Source organism: Ailuropoda melanoleuca, chromosome 5 (genome assembly GCF_002007445.2).
Source record: "Ailuropoda melanoleuca isolate Jingjing chromosome 5, ASM200744v2, whole genome shotgun sequence".
In the NCBI taxonomy this organism is placed as follows: Eukaryota; Metazoa; Chordata; class Mammalia; order Carnivora; family Ursidae; genus Ailuropoda; species Ailuropoda melanoleuca.
In genome coordinates this window covers 26,601,156-26,620,348 of record NC_048222.1, presented here as the reverse complement: position 1 = coordinate 26,620,348, position 19,193 = coordinate 26,601,156, and the positions used below count along the sequence as shown (strand labels likewise).

Below are 19,193 nucleotides of genomic sequence, written 5' to 3'. Positions count from 1 at the left end.
TGGAGGGCCGGGGGTGGGGGGCGGGGGGGTCTTTCATGACACCACAGTTCCCTGTGATGTAATGTGCAGTTTGGGTTTGAGAACAAACAGCCAAGAAATAATTCTTGAGATGTTTTTGGTGCAAAAAGGTGATTTTATTAAGGCTTGGGGACAGGACCCTGTGGTCAGAAAGAGCTGCACTGTGACTGTGAGGACTGACTAATTATATAATTTTCCTTTTTTTGAAAGGGGGCAGCGACAGAGAGAGAGAGAGAGAGAGAGAGAAAATCTTAAGCAGGCTCCACCCCTAGCTGGAAGCCCAACTTGGGGCTCAAACTCAGGACCCTGAGTTCACGACCTGCGGTGAAATCAAGAGTAAGACGCTTAACCGATTGAGCCACGCAGGTGCCCCTGATTTTACACTTTTAAGTTAGTGGAGAGAGGGTGGAGAGTTCAAGTCTCTAAGGAACTTGGAAACAAGGCTTTCAGGACCTTGAGTGGCTAGATGCTGTAAAAATAAGGTTACTTGTAGTATTTCATAAAACACAAACATGGGACGCTGGGTGGCTCAGTCGGTTAAGCATCTGTCTTTGGCTCAGGTCATGATCCTGGGGTCCTGGGATCCAGCCCCACATCAGGCTCCCTGCTCAGAGGGGAGCCTGCTTCTCCCTCTCCCTGCAGCTCCCACTGCTTGTGCTCTCTCCCTCTCTCACCTCGGACAAGTAAATTAAAAAATCTTAAAAACAAACATTCGGGCACTAAGGCAGCCATGAGGTCCTCAAGGAAGGTCACGCTCTGCACGTCTCACGGATCTATCTGTGGGCTGCAAGCTCTAAAGAGATGGAATTTAAGCTGCATTTCTCTTGCCTTTGTTTTCCTCATCATTTCGCCCGGCACAGTTTTGACCCTTCTGTCTTTAAGGTTGCCGAGGGTGGAAGGGCTGATCTTCTGTAGCTTCTTCCTACTGAATAGGGGCGTAGAGATGTCCCTACCTGTGGGTTAACATGGGTCATTGTGGGCCAATTTTGTTACTGACTGACATGAGGACTCAAATTAAGGCTCTACCAAATCCTTCCCTCTCTTTCAGTTACTGGCTAAGTTCCTGGCTCTTGGGCAGGCTACGGTTAACTATTCAGGGTCTCCTTGCTGGACCCTTCATTCTTATAGCCATTTTAATTCTAATATGTTGTTTTCTTCAGTGGTCCTCTGCTTGGTGCCTAGACTCCATCACTGCCATAATTGCTCGGCGACAGACGATCCTTTCTACAAGGAGATCCATACCTGCTGCCTGCCTTAGACTAGACTGACTCTTCCTTTCATACATCCACAAATTTAACACACTTGGCCTAAATATGTAGATCAGCTCAGCAAGAATAGTGATTGATTGATCACACAGGTCTTTTAATATTTGCTTTGCTGGAACTTTTTATAAGCAATCTTGATTGAATGTTCATAGACTCTCTAGGCCAGAAGCCAAGCCAAGTACTTGCCATCAGACATGTTTGCAATACCTGTAGATTTGGGTGAATTTCTCTTCTCAAGGTCCCCAAATATCCTGAGGTTCCTGCAGCTTCCAGGAAGTGACCTTCTTTACTCACCTGGTGAGGCTGCTGGGAACTCTGGAAACAAGGCAAGGGGCCAACATTTCCTGGGGGCTTTATGGCTCCATAAAGTCAACCTTTTTCCTGAAAGCTGTCTGGTCATATCTGAGTCTGTGCCTGTCTCTCTCAAATCTGACATTCTAGTCAAAGCCTTGGTAAAATAACCAGGACACCAATGGTGTCCTGTTACAAGGAGAACAGATTCTTATGGAACTTATGCAAATGATTATCACTGCCATGGGAGAAAGAATATTCACTGAGAGTTTCTGAATTTCAGAGGTGTCAGGTAGAGAGAAAAGTTAAATCCATCAAACTGTTCACAAAGAAATGTTGTATCATACTCTCTCTATCATCGATATCTGAAGAAAAAGTTTCCTCAATCTGGAATAGTAAACATTAGAGAACCAGCAGTGTTTCAAACAAGAGTCATATAAGCTATAGTCATTTTCTTCATTTCATTTAGTTTCATGTTACTAATTCTTGGTCAGTTTGAATGCAGCTTCTTCCATTAGTTCTGGAAATTCTTACCCACTTCACTTTTATGATTTTTAAGATATCAAAAACCTGCCTTTATTAAAAGTTGTTTTTATGAATCTCCTTGAAGATGAAAGATGAAACTCATTTTGTAAATAACAAAAGACTATAATGCAGTTGACAAGAAAATTCAGTTATCTCTGTGACACAGAACACTTCAATAATCAGTATATCAGGTGATGGCCTTTGTCTTCAGCCAGCCTTCTGCTCCCTCATCATTTTGATGAAAAGGCCAAATTGTTCAGGGGGGAAATGATGAGGGAGCAGAAGGCTGGCTGAAGACAAAGCATAAGCTGACGCCCCAAGACCTCCCCCACCCCCACTCCTGGGTGGGATTTGTGATGTTCCTCTAGGAAGTTCCCAACTATCTTCATGTTAACGCCTTGCTAGAGGGAAAAACAGCCTTAACTTGACAATGGCAAGGCCTCAGGTATCCTGTGAGTCATCTTTAACATATGAAAGTACTTTCTCAACCTCCTTTTCCCTTACCTCCCCCAACCCCATATATATAATCNGTTCTCCTAAGGGGAAGAGAAAGGAAAACAAAATGAGAAACCAACAAGAATTCACATGCGCTTCAGAATTTAAACCATGTTTAACTCTGATGTCAGTGCTCTATTCCTCTCACAGTGTAACTGTCCCATGTGAGGAATGGGGCCAGAAGTGCCTGATGACAGAGCTAGTGGAGCCCANATTTTACACTTTTAAGTTAGTGGAGAGAGGGTGGAGAGTTCAAGTCTCTAAGGAACTTGGAAACAAGGCTTTCAGGACCTTGAGTGGCTAGATGCTGTAAAAATAAGGTTACTTGTAGTATTTCATAAAACACAAACATGGGACGCTGGGTGGCTCAGTCGGTTAAGCATCTGTCTTTGGCTCAGGTCATGATCCTGGGGTCCTGGGATCCAGCCCCACATCAGGCTCCCTGCTCAGAGGGGAGCCTGCTTCTCCCTCTCCCTGCAGCTCCCACTGCTTGTGCTCTCTCCCTCTCTCACCTCGGACAAGTAAATTAAAAAATCTTAAAAACAAACATTCGGGCACTAAGGCAGCCATGAGGTCCTCAAGGAAGGTCACGCTCTGCACGTCTCACGGATCTATCTGTGGGCTGCAAGCTCTAAAGAGATGGAATTTAAGCTGCATTTCTCTTGCCTTTGTTTTCCTCATCATTTCGCCCGGCACAGTTTTGACCCTTCTGTCTTTAAGGTTGCCGAGGGTGGAAGGGCTGATCTTCTGTAGCTTCTTCCTACTGAATAGGGGCGTAGAGATGTCCCTACCTGTGGGTTAACATGGGTCATTGTGGGCCAATTTTGTTACTGACTGACATGAGGACTCAAATTAAGGCTCTACCAAATCCTTCCCTCTCTTTCAGTTACTGGCTAAGTTCCTGGCTCTTGGGCAGGCTACGGTTAACTATTCAGGGTCTCCTTGCTGGACCCTTCATTCTTATAGCCATTTTAATTCTAATATGTTGTTTTCTTCAGTGGTCCTCTGCTTGGTGCCTAGACTCCATCACTGCCATAATTGCTCGGCGACAGACGATCCTTTCTACAAGGAGATCCATACCTGCTGCCTGCCTTAGACTAGACTGACTCTTCCTTTCATACATCCACAAATTTAACACACTTGGCCTAAATATGTAGATCAGCTCAGCAAGAATAGTGATTGATTGATCACACAGGTCTTTTAATATTTGCTTTGCTGGAACTTTTTATAAGCAATCTTGATTGAATGTTCATAGACTCTCTAGGCCAGAAGCCAAGCCAAGTACTTGCCATCAGACATGTTTGCAATACCTGTAGATTTGGGTGAATTTCTCTTCTCAAGGTCCCCAAATATCCTGAGGTTCCTGCAGCTTCCAGGAAGTGACCTTCTTTACTCACCTGGTGAGGCTGCTGGGAACTCTGGAAACAAGGCAAGGGGCCAACATTTCCTGGGGGCTTTATGGCTCCATAAAGTCAACCTTTTTCCTGAAAGCTGTCTGGTCATATCTGAGTCTGTGCCTGTCTCTCTCAAATCTGACATTCTAGTCAAAGCCTTGGTAAAATAACCAGGACACCAATGGTGTCCTGTTACAAGGAGAACAGATTCTTATGGAACTTATGCAAATGATTATCACTGCCATGGGAGAAAGAATATTCACTGAGAGTTTCTGAATTTCAGAGGTGTCAGGTAGAGAGAAAAGTTAAATCCATCAAACTGTTCACAAAGAAATGTTGTATCATACTCTCTCTATCATCGATATCTGAAGAAAAAGTTTCCTCAATCTGGAATAGTAAACATTAGAGAACCAGCAGTGTTTCAAACAAGAGTCATATAAGCTATAGTCATTTTCTTCATTTCATTTAGTTTCATGTTACTAATTCTTGGTCAGTTTGAATGCAGCTTCTTCCATTAGTTCTGGAAATTCTTACCCACTTCACTTTTATGATTTTTAAGATATCAAAAACCTGCCTTTATTAAAAGTTGTTTTTATGAATCTCCTTGAAGATGAAAGATGAAACTCATTTTGTAAATAACAAAAGACTATAATGCAGTTGACAAGAAAATTCAGTTATCTCTGTGACACAGAACACTTCAATAATCAGTATATCAGGTGATGGCCTTTGTCTTCAGCCAGCCTTCTGCTCCCTCATCATTTTGATGAAAAGGCCAAATTGTTCAGGGGGGAAATGATGAGGGAGCAGAAGGCTGGCTGAAGACAAAGCATAAGCTGACGCCCCAAGACCTCCCCCACCCCCACTCCTGGGTGGGATTTGTGATGTTCCTCTAGGAAGTTCCCAACTATCTTCATGTTAACGCCTTGCTAGAGGGAAAAACAGCCTTAACTTGACAATGGCAAGGCCTCAGGTATCCTGTGAGTCATCTTTAACATATGAAAGTACTTTCTCAACCTCCTTTTCCCTTACCTCCCCCAACCCCATATATATAATCAGCCTCCCCTCACAACCTGGGGCAGCAGCTCTTTCTGCCCATGGGTCCTGTCCCTGTGCTTTAATAAACCATCTTTTTGCACCAAAGATGTCTCAAGAATTACTTCTTAGTCGTGGGCTCCAGACTCCACCCCACTGAACCTCACCGATATTCCAAAACCCCATCATATGGCACCTGAACATGGAGGTTTGCATCTTTACATCTGGACTCTGAGCTTTGGTGAAAAATTGGTGAGTACTTTCTCTCCTCTTCCTTTGCTCTCTTTTCAGGGGGTCTTCAAGGAGTATGGTGGTATTGGAACACTTTCATGCCTATTGTTCAGGCTGCAATCCTCTAGCCTGTGGCTACTCTATGGGGAGGAGAAAGCCTGCATTTTGGCTGGAAGTTAGTAGCCTGGCCATGATGGTAATGAGACCCAGAAACTTGATGCCCTCTCCTTCCTGCTGTTCTTATACAGAGTTGTCTGCCTTGGGCAGGGGACAGCCACCTAAGTGACTAGCACAGCTGCCAATCTTAAGACTCCCATGTGAGTTTTCCTCCTGATTTCTAATGTGATCCCTTCCACATCCCTGGTGTAGCCACTTCTGGCCGTGGGATCTCCCCTCGGAGCTCACCGAAACCAGTACCTAATGGAATTACAACCCAACTGGGAGCGTTTCCTAGGGAAATTGACTGTAGGTACCACATGTGTTGGAACGTCACTTAGACCATGATGGATTTCCATCTTTATTGTTTTCCATCAATGTCCTCTACTAATTACTTAGGCTACAAAATTTGGTAATTTCCCCATGTAAAGCTTTTCTAGTGTTCTCCATGTGTTTAAAATGGTGGGTTTGGGGCACCTGGGTGGCTCAGTCATTAAGCGTCTGCCTTCATCTCAGGGTGTGAGCCTGCTTCTTCCTCTCCCACTCCCCCTGCCTGTGTTCCCTCTCTCGCTGGCTGTCTCTCTCTCTGTCAAATAAGTAAATAAAATCTTTAAAAAAATAAAAATAAAAAAAATAAAAAGGTGGGTTATTTCGGTCATATGCCGGCACCCATAGTAGACTAGAATGCAATGGGGAAGTGGGGGGAGGGCAGGCCTCCCTCCTACAGGGGCTTTTAGCAGCAGCAGTGATCACAACAATTTTGTCAAGGGACGCCTTGGTTCACTTTGACACCAGGAACCTCTGACGTATCCTGTGCATGGGATGCCACCCGGGAGTCAGGAGGGGATTTTCTTTGGTAATGGACCTTCTCTGCCCTTCTCTAGGAGCATGGGAGCTTCTTCTTCAGTCCCCAAGGATTCTCCCTTGGGATGCCTTTTAACCCATGGGAAAAATTTGGATTGCAAGACCTAAGAAAGAAAAAACTGATCCCCTTCTGTAATGTTTCATAGCCTCAATACTCCTTAGGAAATGAGGGAAAATGGCCCATGAACAGGACATGAAGCTTCCATACAATCCATAAGTTAGATCTCTTCTGCAAGGAGCAGGGCAAGTGGACTAAAGTTCCATATGTCCCAGCTTTTATGGCCCTTAATCAGGATCCAGACCCGAGGGCCTCTTGTAGAATGTGTCTAACCACCAACCAGGTTAATAAACCCCCTTTAGACATATTAGATGGTGATTGCCCGAATAGGCCCATTCCTCCTCATAAGCTTGGGCTGTTGGAGGAATCACTGGCCCATCCAGACAAAAAGGACCTGGCTCTGCTGCTATCCTTCCTCCTTATAAACCACAAGATCCCTCTGCTCCCAGGCCAGCTGGATATACCAGGAATGGGACTGCCTATCTCCCAGGAGCTCCACCTAAGGGTGGGATGCATCCTCTTAGGGAATTTGCTAATGGAGAAATGGGCACAGTTAGAGTCCATGTGTCATTTTCTATGGCAGACCTGGCTCAAATAAAACAGCAATTAGGACGATATTCTGAAAACCCTTCCCAATTCATTGAAGGCTTTGAACAGGTATCTATTATGTTTGACCTGGCAAGATATATATATTGTATTAACTCGCTGTTGCACCCCGGAGGAAAAGAGCTGAATCTGGGTGGGAGCCCAAGGGTTTGCTGATGAGCTGGCAACAGGAGATAGGGGATGCTACCCAGTTGGGGTGCTGCTGTCCCACGCACTGACCCACACTGGAACTATTAGACAAGATCACATGATTACCTGCCTGATAGAAGGAGTGAAAAAAGGATTTACTAAACCTGTAAATTTTAACAAGATTCAGAAATCACCCAAAAGGGTGATGACAATCCCTCTCTGTTTCAGGGCCGATTGGTGGAAGCTATCCATAAATATACAAATCTGGACCCAACCACACCCAAAGGAATGACTATTCTAAACGTGCATTTTATACATCAGTCGGCACCTGAAATCCGCTGCGAGTTAACTAAAATGGTTTTAGGCCCTCAAGCTCCCACCCAACACCTCTTGGAGGTGGCAACAGGAGTTTTTAATAATAGATATACGGCAGTAAGACAGGAAAGGAACAGAGGGCTAAATTACAGGGTAAAATACAGGCTCGAGTATTGGCTACCGCTATTGCAAACTCCTCACAACACCAGACTAACCAGGAGCAAGAACAAGGGCTGACTCCAGACGAAAGGTCAGGTAAGACCTCATGTTTCAGATGTGGCCAGGGAGGACACTGGAGCAAAGGATGTCCCAACAAGGGCTCTCCACATGGGCCATGTCCTGCTTGAAAAAAAGAAGGACACTGGAATAGAGACTCTCCTCATCTCCAGGGAGAGAGGAGGTCAGGAGCTCACTTCCCTGCCCAAGAGTTGAATCCGGAGGAACTGGCATGACGGGGCCCTGAGGCTGGTCCGGCTCCCTTTGACATCAAGATGACTGAGCCCCGGGGTTACCCTGGTTGTGGGAAGAAGGTTTATCAATTTTCTTACTGATACAGGAGCCACTTACTCTGTTCTTACTCAGCACTCTGGCCCTACTTGTCTTTCTAGCCATAAAATTGTTGCCATAGAAAGGAAAACTAAAACACGCCATCAGACAATGCCTTTGACCTGTAAATATAACAGTTAATCGGTTACTCATGTTTTTCTAGGCCTTCCATCTTGTCCTACTCTGTTACTTGGACGAGACTTAATGTACAAACTGGGAAGCCAGTTTGCTCTTACTAAAGAAGGGGATGGCTTGTTCTAACATCTGGAGAGCCAAAACCTTACCCTGATATCCCTTCTAATACTTGGAAGGAAGTAAATCCACAAGTTTGGGATTGCATGTCCCAGGATGAGCTCTTAAAGCCCAACCAGTTAGAGTAACTTTAAAAGACCCAACCGCTATACCTCATAAAAAACAATACCCTCTGAAACTTGAGGCCAAGTCTGGGTTACAGCCCCTTACTGATTAGTTTCTCAGACATGGCATTGTAAAGCCTTGTCGATCTCCTTATAACACTCCCATTCTACTGGTAAAAAAGCCAAATGGGAAATATCAGATGGTACAAGACTTAATTAAGAACTATAAATGAGGCAATTGTACCTATTCATCCCATAGTACCAAATCCTTACACTATTCTCACCCAGGTTCCTGGTGATGCCAATTGGTTTACAGTACTTGACTTAAAGGATGCTTTCTTTGATATCCCTCTAAGTGAGGAGATGCAACCACTCTTTGCTTTTGAGTGGGCCTCACCGTCAAGCCCGCAGGGTACTCGATTAATTTGGACAGTCTTGCTGCAGGGATTTTGAGACAGTCCTCACCTTTTTGGGGCTGCTCTTACTAACGATCTCCATGCTATCTTCTTACCCCAAGGGACTATAATTCAGTATGTGGATGATGTTTTAATCTGTAGCCTGACAAAAGAAGCATCTGATAGCAATTCTATAACTCTACTTAATTTCCTGGCAGACAGAGGATATCGCGTTTCTCTAAAAACGGTACAGATATCTAAACAAAAATATCATATTTAGGATACGAGCTGACACCAGGTCACCGTACCTTGTCTACTAACAGAAAAAAGGTTATATTAGATCTTGGACCCCCAGCTACAAAAAAACCAACTCCATACCTTCCTAGGTATGGCAGGCTTTTGCCCCGTATGGATTTCTGGTTTGGGATTCCTAGCCAAACCATTGTATGATTCAATTAAAGGCCCTGATGACAAACTTTACTTTGGACCAAAGCTCAGCAGACAGCCTTCCAAACATTAGAACCTAGGCTCCTGTCAGCCCCAGCTTTGGCATAACCAAATTCAGAGAAACCTTTCACTTTATATGTGGCAGAAAAACAGGGACAAACTTTGGGAGTTCTCACCCTAAAATTAGGAAATGAAGCAAGACTGGTGGGCTTCTTTGCAAAGTCACTTGACAATGTAGCCCAAGGGTGGCCAGCCTGTCTTCAAACAGTGGCTGCCACAGCCCTCCTCGTAGAAGAACCCTCAAAGCTCACTACGGGACAGTCCCCAACAGTAATGACTTCACATCAGGTTCAGAGTGTCTTAGAGACCAAGGGCCACCAATGGACGACGGAGGCCGCCTTACTAAATACCAGGCTATGCCTATACATACTCCTGAAATAATACTTAAAACCTGTCAAACTTTAAACCCAGCTACTCTAACGCCTGGACCTGCCCATCATACTTCTGTAGAGCATAACTGTTCAGAGACCATTGATCTTGTCTATTCTAGGAGACCAGATTTAAAGGATTCCCCTATTAAAAATGCAGACGATGACTGGTTTACTGATGGCAGTAGCTTCCTGGATAAGGGAGAAAGAAGGGCTGGATATGCTATAGTCAGTCTAATTAAAACTATTGAGGCGAAACCCTTCCCAATAAACACTTGTGCTCAAAAGGCAGAAATAATAGCACTCACCTGTGCTCTCCAATTGGCAAAAGGCCTAAAGATTAATATTTATACCGATTCCAAATATGCTCTTCTGGTACTACATGCCCATGGAGCGATTTGGAAAGAAAGGGGACTACTGCCAAGCCATGACTCCCCAATCAAACATGGGCCCCAAATTATTACCCTTCTTGAAGCAGTTCACCTACCTAAGGAGGTAGTTGTGATCCACCTAAAAGGACATCGAAAGGATATGACCTTAGAATCTAAAGGAAACAGTTTAGCAGACCGTGCAGCCAAAGGGGCAGCACAAAATAAACAAATATTAAGACTTATACCAGTCCTAACTCCAGTGGAATCCATAACCCAGTCTATTCAGACCAAGAGATTCATATAGCTCAAAAATAAGGATATACTAAAAATACACAGGACTGGCTTATTAATAATGAAGGAAAGATCTTTATACCCAAAAGTAACCAATGGAAGATAATACGGGGTTTATACCAGGCTACTCATTTGGGCAACAATGCTTTAAAACACTTATTTAAAATATATTTGATGGAGTAGATTTAGCAACTACAATAAAACAGGTCTGACAATCCTGTATCATCTGTGCCCAAATAAGTCCGGAAGGTGCAGCCCACCCTCCCCCTCTTTTATAAGCCAGTCAGAAGGCATGGGACATAGCCGGGAGAGGACTGGCAACTTGATTTCACATAAATGCCATCTTGCAAAGGTTATAAGTTTCTATTAGTATTTGTTGATTCTTTCACTGGGTGGATCGAGGCTTTTCCATGTAAAACTGAAAGAGCCATAGAAGTAACTGAGATTTTGTTGTGAGAAATTATTCCTAGATTTGGACTTCCTTGATCTCTTCAGAGTGACAGTGGTACTTCTTTTACCACTCAAATAAGTCAACAAATAGCCCAAGCTTTAAAAATTAAATATTTCTTACATTCAGCCTGGCATCCACAATCCTCTGGAAAGGTAGAAAAAGCTAATCATACCTTAAAAACGCCATCTTGCTAAACTGAGTCTAGAGACCCAGGAAAATTGGGTTACACTCTTGCCAATAGGAATTCTCAGAGTAAGGACTGCATCAAAACAACCCTTAGGACTCAGCCCTTTAGAGTTATTATACGGAAAGCCATTTCTTACTGTAGAACTGTATTAGATGAAGATTATAATGACTTATTAAGTTATTCACTTGAGGCCGGTTTAATTCGTAAGTTACTCAATGAATATACTAACCATATACTTCCAAAACCTGATTTAACTACAACTGAAAATCCACTCCATGTAAATCCTGGAGACATGGTTTATTTAAGAGACTGGAAATCCAATACATCAGGAGACTTAAATCCAAAGTGGAAGGGTCCATACTGGGTCATTCTATGTATTCCCACTGTGGTAAAACTAGAAGGACACGCTTCATGGGCTCATATATCCAGAATAAAACCTGTTCCTCCTTCACAGGAAACCAATGAGCAAACTAACGTGCTTCTTACTCCTGTGAACTCATAGATCTCAAATTCCTCTTCAAACGACCATGAAGGTTGTATATCTTCTCTTTATTTTCTCCTCACCGATCTTTATGGACAATTCCTTTCTACGACGGGCTCAGTATTACGCTGAACTACAAAATCAAATGGGTTGTTGGATTTATGGACTTTTACACATGTCAAGTACTTCTGGGTTACCCTGATGGGTTTTGCCTCTACAGGGAACTGATTGGCATTCTCCACATGCTTATATTTCAGAAATGATATATGGAGATAGTATGTTTCAGGATAAATCTATCACTGATCAAAAGGTTTCTTCCTGGCCCATGACCAATAGAACATGGAATTTACCAGGACATAACCAAACTTTTTCATACCCTCAAACCATTAAAATCTTTTTTTAAAAGATTTTATTTATTTATTTGACAGAGAGAGACAGCCAGCAAAAGAGGGAACACAAGCAGGGGGAGTGGGAGAGGAAGAAGCAGGCTTCCAGCGGAGGAGCCTGATGTGGGGCTCGATCCCATAACACCGGGATCACGCCCTGAGCCGAAGGCAGACGCTTAACCGCTGTGCCACCCAGGCGCCCTGCAAACCATTAAAATCTTAACTGATTTTACAGATCCACAGATTAATGCCCTCCGGCAAGTGCCTAAGCTACAAAACCCTACTTATTGGTATACTGAGGATGGCATATATCAAATTTGGGATACGTATCTAGGGCTCACACCCACCATCGGACGACTCAGTTAAAAGGCAATTTTATGCTGGGAAAAAAGAAAGCATACCTATGATACCTGGGCAAATAATACACGTCATCTGGGATGGCTGCCACTAGAAGCATGTTCCCAAGTAAGAGTACACCTGGCTACCAACTGGTTTGCTACTGATTGGGTGAAGTGGACTGGGATTAGATGGCTAGCTCCAAACAGAACCCACTGGATATGGAACTAACCTATGGCCCTGGCTTCCTCCAGTGTGGATAAATCGTTGAACCTTAGCTTTTGCCTGGATTCATGGTCGCATTATCAAAACCATCACTATGATGAGGGAGCAGGAGGCAAGCTGAAGACAAAGCAGAAACTGACACCCTGCAACACCCCCCCCACCATGGGATGTATGTGACATTCTCAGGCACTCCTGGCTGCCCAAGGACAAAGAAATAGTTAACCTACAGAGACCACAATCCTGCAAGACTTAAGTCTCCCTCAGTTGACAAATGTCTTTAGCAGTTTACAAGAACGAAGCATTTCTACCAATAACCTAGCCTCTGAAAGGGAACGTACAATTAAATGTCCTTATAATATGCAGCCTCCAGGAAGTTCCCAACCATCTTAGTGTTAATGCCTTTCTAGGGGGAAAAACAACCTTAACTTGACAATGGCAAGGCCTCTGATATCCTGTGAACCTTCTTGAACATATGAAAGTATTTTCTCAATCTCCCTTTTTCCTTACCTCCCCCAACCCCATGGTATATAACAGCCACCTCTCACAACCCCAGTGCAACAGCTCTTTCCGCCCAGGGGTCCTGTCCCCATGCTTTAATAAACCACCAATTTTGCACCAAAGACACCTCAAGAATTCTTTCTTGGTCATAGGCTCCAGACTCCACCCCACTGAACCTCACAGATATTCCACAACCTCATCATATGGCTCCCAACACGGGGCTTTGAGTCTTTATATCCGGACTCTGAACTTTGGTGCAAAATTGGTGAGTACTTTCCCTTTTCTTCCTTTCCTCTCATTTCTGGGGCTCTTCAAGGAGTATGGTCTTATTGACACTTTCATGTCACTAGGTTAGGCTGTAATCCTCTAGCCCATGGCTACTCTATGGGGAGGAGAAAGCCTGCCTTTGGGCTGGAAGTTAGTACCCTGGCCGGGATGGTAATAAGACCCAGAAACTTGATGCCCTCTTTTTACTGCTGTCCTTATACAAAGTCATCTGTCTTGGGCACGGGACAGCCACCTAAGTGACTAGCAGGGCTGCCAATCTTAAGACTCCCGTGTGAGGTTTCCTCCTGATTGATCTAATGTGATCCCCTCCACATTCCTGGTCTAGCCGCTTCTGGCCACGGGACCTCCACTCAGAGCTAGCAGAAACCAGTACCTGATTGAACTAAAACCCCCCCGGGGACTGTTTCTTAGGGAAGTTGGCTGTAAGGACCACATGTGTTGGAATGTTGCTTAGAACATGATGGATTTCTATCTTTACTGTTTTCTGTCAATGTCCTCTACTAATTACTTAGGCCACAAAATTTGGTAATTACCCCTTGTGAAACTTTTCTAGTTTTCTCCATGGGTTAAAAACAGCTGGTTCTTCAAGGCAAAGTAAAATACTTTCAAGGAAAGACAAAATAAGGCATGACCTTCACGGCATGACCTTCAAGGCATGGTATTTTCAGTCCATTCACCAGGCACCCACCGGCAGCCTAGGATGTGATGAGGTAGGGGAGGGATGCCGGCTTCCCTCCTATGGGCCTTTTACGGCAGGAATGCCTTCATGGGAAGGCAGGATTGTGATCAATAGCGATTTTGTTGAGGGATGCCTCCGGTAGCTTTCGACACACAGGAACCTCTGACATATCCTGCGTGGGATGCCACCTGGGAGTCAGGGGGAATTTGGTAATGGACCTTCTTTACTTTTCTGAGCGTGGCCTCAATAGGCTGCTTCTTCGGTTCCCAAGGACTCTCCCTTGGGGTGCATTCTAACCCACTGGAAACAATTCAGATTGCAAAATTTAGGAAAGTACTGATCTCCTGTAACACTGCGTGGTTTCAGTGGGATCTGATGAGGGGACCAAAGGCAAGCTGAAGACAAAGCAGAAGCTGACACCCTGCAACCCCCCCCATAGGATGTATGTGGCACATCCCTCGGGCACTCCTGAAACTTTCTCTTAAGACATCAGTGATATACAGAAATAATAATAAAGCAAATTAAAGCATTTAACTTTTCTCTCTACCTGAACCCTCTGAAATTAAAAGGGTCTCAGTAAGTATTCTTTCTTCCATGGCAATCATAATCATTTGCGTAAGTTCAATAAGTATTGTTCTCCTTGTAACAGGACACCATTGGAAACATTGGTTATTTTACCAAGGCTGGAATGTCATATTTGAGAGACATGCATAGACACAGATATGACCAAACAGCTTTCAGGAACTAAGGTTGACTTTATGAAACTTGGAGGCATAAAGCCCCTTGGAAATGTTGGCCTGATACCTTGCCCACTTTCCTTGTAATTGGACTGGATGATGACTTGGGGATGCCCTTATCTCTTGACAACTCTTACCCCACTTGCCAGTGATTCCTTGCTAATTAAGATATTAAGGCTAGACCTCAAACAAAGAGGGCTTCTTAATGGTTTCATCCTGCATAGTTATGTTTATCCTAGAAGCCACTTCTATGGATGCACAATTACAAGGAGAGGCTTTAGCCAAGCATACAACAGCACTCCTGGTAAAAGCAGCCTCAAAGCTCACTAGGGGACAGTCTGACTATAATGACTTCACATCAGGTCCAGAATGTTTTAGAGACCAAAGGCCACCAATAGGTGATAGGAGGCTGACTTATTAAATACCAGGCTATGCTTATAGATATGCCTGAAATAATGCTTAAAACTTGTCAGACTTTAAACCCAGCTACCCTTAAGCCTGGACCTGACCATTGTACTTTTATAGAGCATAACTGTTCAGAGGTTATTGATCTTGTCTGTTCTAGTCGACCAGATTTAAGATGTCCCTATTGAAAATACAGAGGACAATTGGTTCACCAATGGTAACAGTTTCATGGAAAAGAGGGGTAAGAAAAACTGGGTATGTTATAGTCAAGTCTAACTCAAGACCGTTGAGGTCAAAGCCTTGTCGGCAAACATGTCTGCCCCCAAAGCAGAATTAATAGTGCCCACCCATGCTTTGCAATTGGCAAAAGCCTTAAAAATATTTATACTGACTTCAAATATACTTTCCTGGTCCTCCATGCTCACTGTGCAATTTGAAAGAAAAGTGGATTACTATCAAGCCATAACTCCCCAATCAAATAGGGGCCTGAAATCATTGCATGTACGGCCCTCTAAAACCAAGTGGCCCTTGAAATCCTGACTGCAGTTCAAGGAGGCCCAGTATTATATGACTGACTCCGAGCTGGAACCCGATGGCTATGCAGCCCTAATTTGTGGTCATGGCTTCCCTCAGGCTGGCTAGGCCACTGTACTTTTGGGTTTTGCCTAGACGCATGGATGCAATGTTAATGCCATTACCAACCTTCCAAATTTAAAACCATGGTGGACATGTTCTGTGTCTCATTGGTGACTGATGAGGACACGGAATACACGTGAGGTTCAGTGGGGTGGAGTCCAGAGCCAACGACCAAGAAAGAATTCTTGAGGCATCTTTGGTGCAAAATTGGTGGTTTATTAAAGCATGGGGACAGGACCCCTGGGCAGAAAGAGCTGCTGCACCAGGGTTGTGAGGGGTGGCTGATTATATACCATGGGGTTGGGGGAGGTAAGGAAAAAGGGAGATTGAGGAAATACTTTCATATGTTAAAGAAGACTCACAGGATACCAGAGGCCTTGCCATTGTCAAGTTAAGGTTGTTTACCACTCTAGTAAGGCATTAACATGAAGATAGTTGGGCNACCAAGAAAGAATTCTTGAGGCATCTTTGGTGCAAAATTGGTGGTTTATTAAAGCATGGGGACAGGACCCCTGGGCAGAAAGAGCTGCTGCACCAGGGTTGTGAGGGGTGGCTGATTATATACCATGGGGTTGGGGGAGGTAAGGAAAAAGGGAGATTGAGGAAATACTTTCATATGTTAAAGAAGACTCACAGGATACCAGAGGCCTTGCCATTGTCAAGTTAAGGTTGTTTACCACTCTAGTAAGGCATTAACATGAAGATAGTTGGGCACTTCCTGGAGGCTGCAGATTATAAGGACATTTAATTGTATCTACATTCCCTTCCGGAAGCTAGGTTATTGATAGAAATGCTTCGTTCTTGTAGACTGCTAAGACATTTGTAAACTGAGGGAGACTCAAGTCCTGCAGGATTGTGGTCTCTGTAGGTTAACTATTTCTTTGTCCTTTAGGGCAGCCAGGAGTGCCTGAGGAATGTCACATACATCCCATGGTGGGGAGGGGGGTTGTGAGGTGTCAGTTTCTGCTTTGTCCTCAGCTTGCCTTCTGTTCCCTCATCAGTTTCCACCAGCTCCCAGTGGAGGTCTAGGGGCCAGAAGTGGCTACAGCAGAGATGTGAAGGGGATCATATTAGACCAATGAGAAGAAAACCTGACACAAGAGTCTTAAGACAGGCAGCCATCCTAGCAACTTAGGTGGCTGCCTGTGCCCAAAAGTCAACTCTGTATAAGAATAGGAATAAAGAGAGGGCATCAAGTTTCTGGGTCTTATGATCCTTTCACTCAGGATGCTTACTTCCAGCCAAAAGGCAGGCTTTCTTCTCCCTGTAGAGCTAGAGGATTGCAGCCTAAGCAATGGACATGGAAGTGTTCCAATAAGACTGTACTCCTTGAAAAGGCCTGGAATGAAAGGGGAGGGACAAGGGAGTAACTCACCAAGTTTGCACCAAGGCTTGGAGTCCAGATGAAAAGACTCAGAAACCCCATGCAAGGGCACCAGAAGGATGTGAATTGAAGGCTGGAGTTCCAGATGGAATGGCCAGGAAAGAATTCTTAAGAAGTTTTGCGTGCAAAAAGGTGATTTTAATAAAGGACAGGGACAAAACCCCTGCGCAGAAAGAGGTGCACCAGGACTGTGATGAGTGACTGATTATGTACTTCTAAGTTTGCAGGAGGGAGAATAGAAATAAAGTAAGTCTCTAAGGAATTTGGAAGCAAGGCTTTGAGATCCTTGAGGGGCCAGCTGCTGTTAAGATAAGGTTACTTTCAGTCTTTAATAAAATGTAAACACTAAGGCAATAAGGCAGCCACGAGTTCCTTGAGGAAGGTCACGATCTGCACATCTCAGGTATCTATCCAGGTGTTGCAAGCTGTAAGGAGACTTAATTTAAGATACTTTTCTCTTGCCTTTGTTTTCCTCATCAGAGATTATATGCATATTGATGAAAAGGGCAGGGATACTTATGACTATTCATGAGGAAAGATGGCGCATGCACCTTGAACAACCATATGTGTAACATAAACCCCATGTTCACTTTGGGGCGGAGACAGTGTCAGAAGGGGGCACAGTGCAGCCCCTGACGTCCCGAGGTTCTCTTCAGACAAGGAGAAGGGACTCTGGGCGTGCTGTGAGAGCCCGTATAGAGGGGATGGGGTCTCAGGCTCCTTTCCCCCATGAGGAATGCAGGGCCAGGCTTGTTCATAGGCTGGAATCTAACAATGGACCTTGAGCCCAGGCTTCCGCAGGGACAGCTGGTGTGTGTGTGAGTGGGGTCTGCAAACAACAGCTCCCTGGGGAGAAACAGTTCTCTGGAAAACCAGCTTTACCTTGTCTGCTGGTTTCAGCCTCAGGATCGCTCTGGGGCATGGTTTCCGTGCGCTTCTGAGAGCAGCCCAAGGAAAGGGCCTTTAGCTACTGCCAGGAGGACCCACATTCTTGTGTGTGGTTTGCAGTATCTCTCAGAGCAAAATGCCACTCGGTGCTACAGAGGGAGGAAGTCGCCAGGTCTTAGAAGGCAGGGAACCCTATGCTGTCTTGTCTAAATTGGGGACAGATCTTCGGTGGCTGGTACTATGATTGAATTCAGAACTACTGATAAGGGAAATTTGCAACTTTTAATGTTTGTGGGCTCTGCTCCTGAGCTGCCAGGAAAGCTATGCTTTTATTTTATTTTATTTTATTTATTTATTTATTTTTATTTAAATTCAATGAGCCATCACTACTTTTTGATGTAATGTTCAATGGTTCATTGGTTGCATACAACACCCCGGGCTCATCACATCACATGCTCTCCTTACTGCCCATCACTGGCTTGCCCCACACCCCTACCCACCTCCCTTTCTGCAACCCTCAGTTTGTTCCCCAGATTCAAGAGTCCTATCAACATTATCAGGAATCAAAAAATAGCTCATACATGAGAGACTCTTGAGTCAGGCAAGGTATGTTTTAACATTTGCCAAGGGCAGAATGATTTAGCCAAACCTCAAAGCTGGGTCTCTATTTCTGTAGGGCACACATTGTCTGTCTGCCTCCTTAGCAACTAACCTAAAAGAAACACTTCCAACTGAAGATAACAGAGAAGTGGATAAAGTGGATGTGGTCCATATACACAATGGAATATTACTCAGCCATCAGAAAGGATGAATACCCACCATTTGCATCAACATGGATGGAACTGGAGGGGATTATGCTAAGTGAAATAAGACAAGCAGAGAAAGACAATTATCATATGGTTTCACTCATAGGCGGAACATAAGGAATAGTGAAGAGGATAATATGAGAAGGGAGGAAAAACTGAATGGGAAGAAATCAGAGTGGGAGACAAACCATATGAGACTCCTGACTCCAGGAAAACAAACTGAGGTTTGCAGAAAGGGAGGTGGGTGGGCGGATAGGGTAACTGGGTGATGGGTATTAAGTAGGGTACGTGTGGTGATGAGCACTGGGTGTTATAAGCAAATAATGAATCATGGACACTACATCAAAAACTAATGATGTGCTATGTGGCGGCTAATTGAACATAATATGAAAATTAAATAAATATCTCCCCAAGAGTTGTTCCCACACCTCCAAAGCCTGCAACCTTGAACATACTAAAATAAAGTCAAAGTTTGTAATGTTCTGGAATGTCTTTGTCATGATGGTTTGTAACTCTTTACAGAAAAACATGTTTAACCCTGCCCCAAATGTTCCTTCCCCAGAGCACGCTCTTCCTTATTGGGATTCTGTGTT

At 44.2% G+C, this 19,193-nt stretch overlaps 1 protein-coding gene across 1 annotated transcript in view; it reads left to right on the top strand.

Annotated features, from left to right (window-relative positions):
- The window catches only part of LOC109488766 (saoe class I histocompatibility antigen, A alpha chain-like), a 79,110-nt gene that overhangs the window by 44,585 nt on the left and 15,332 nt on the right, over positions 1–19,193 (top strand). The gene's annotated exons all lie outside the window — the stretch shown is intronic.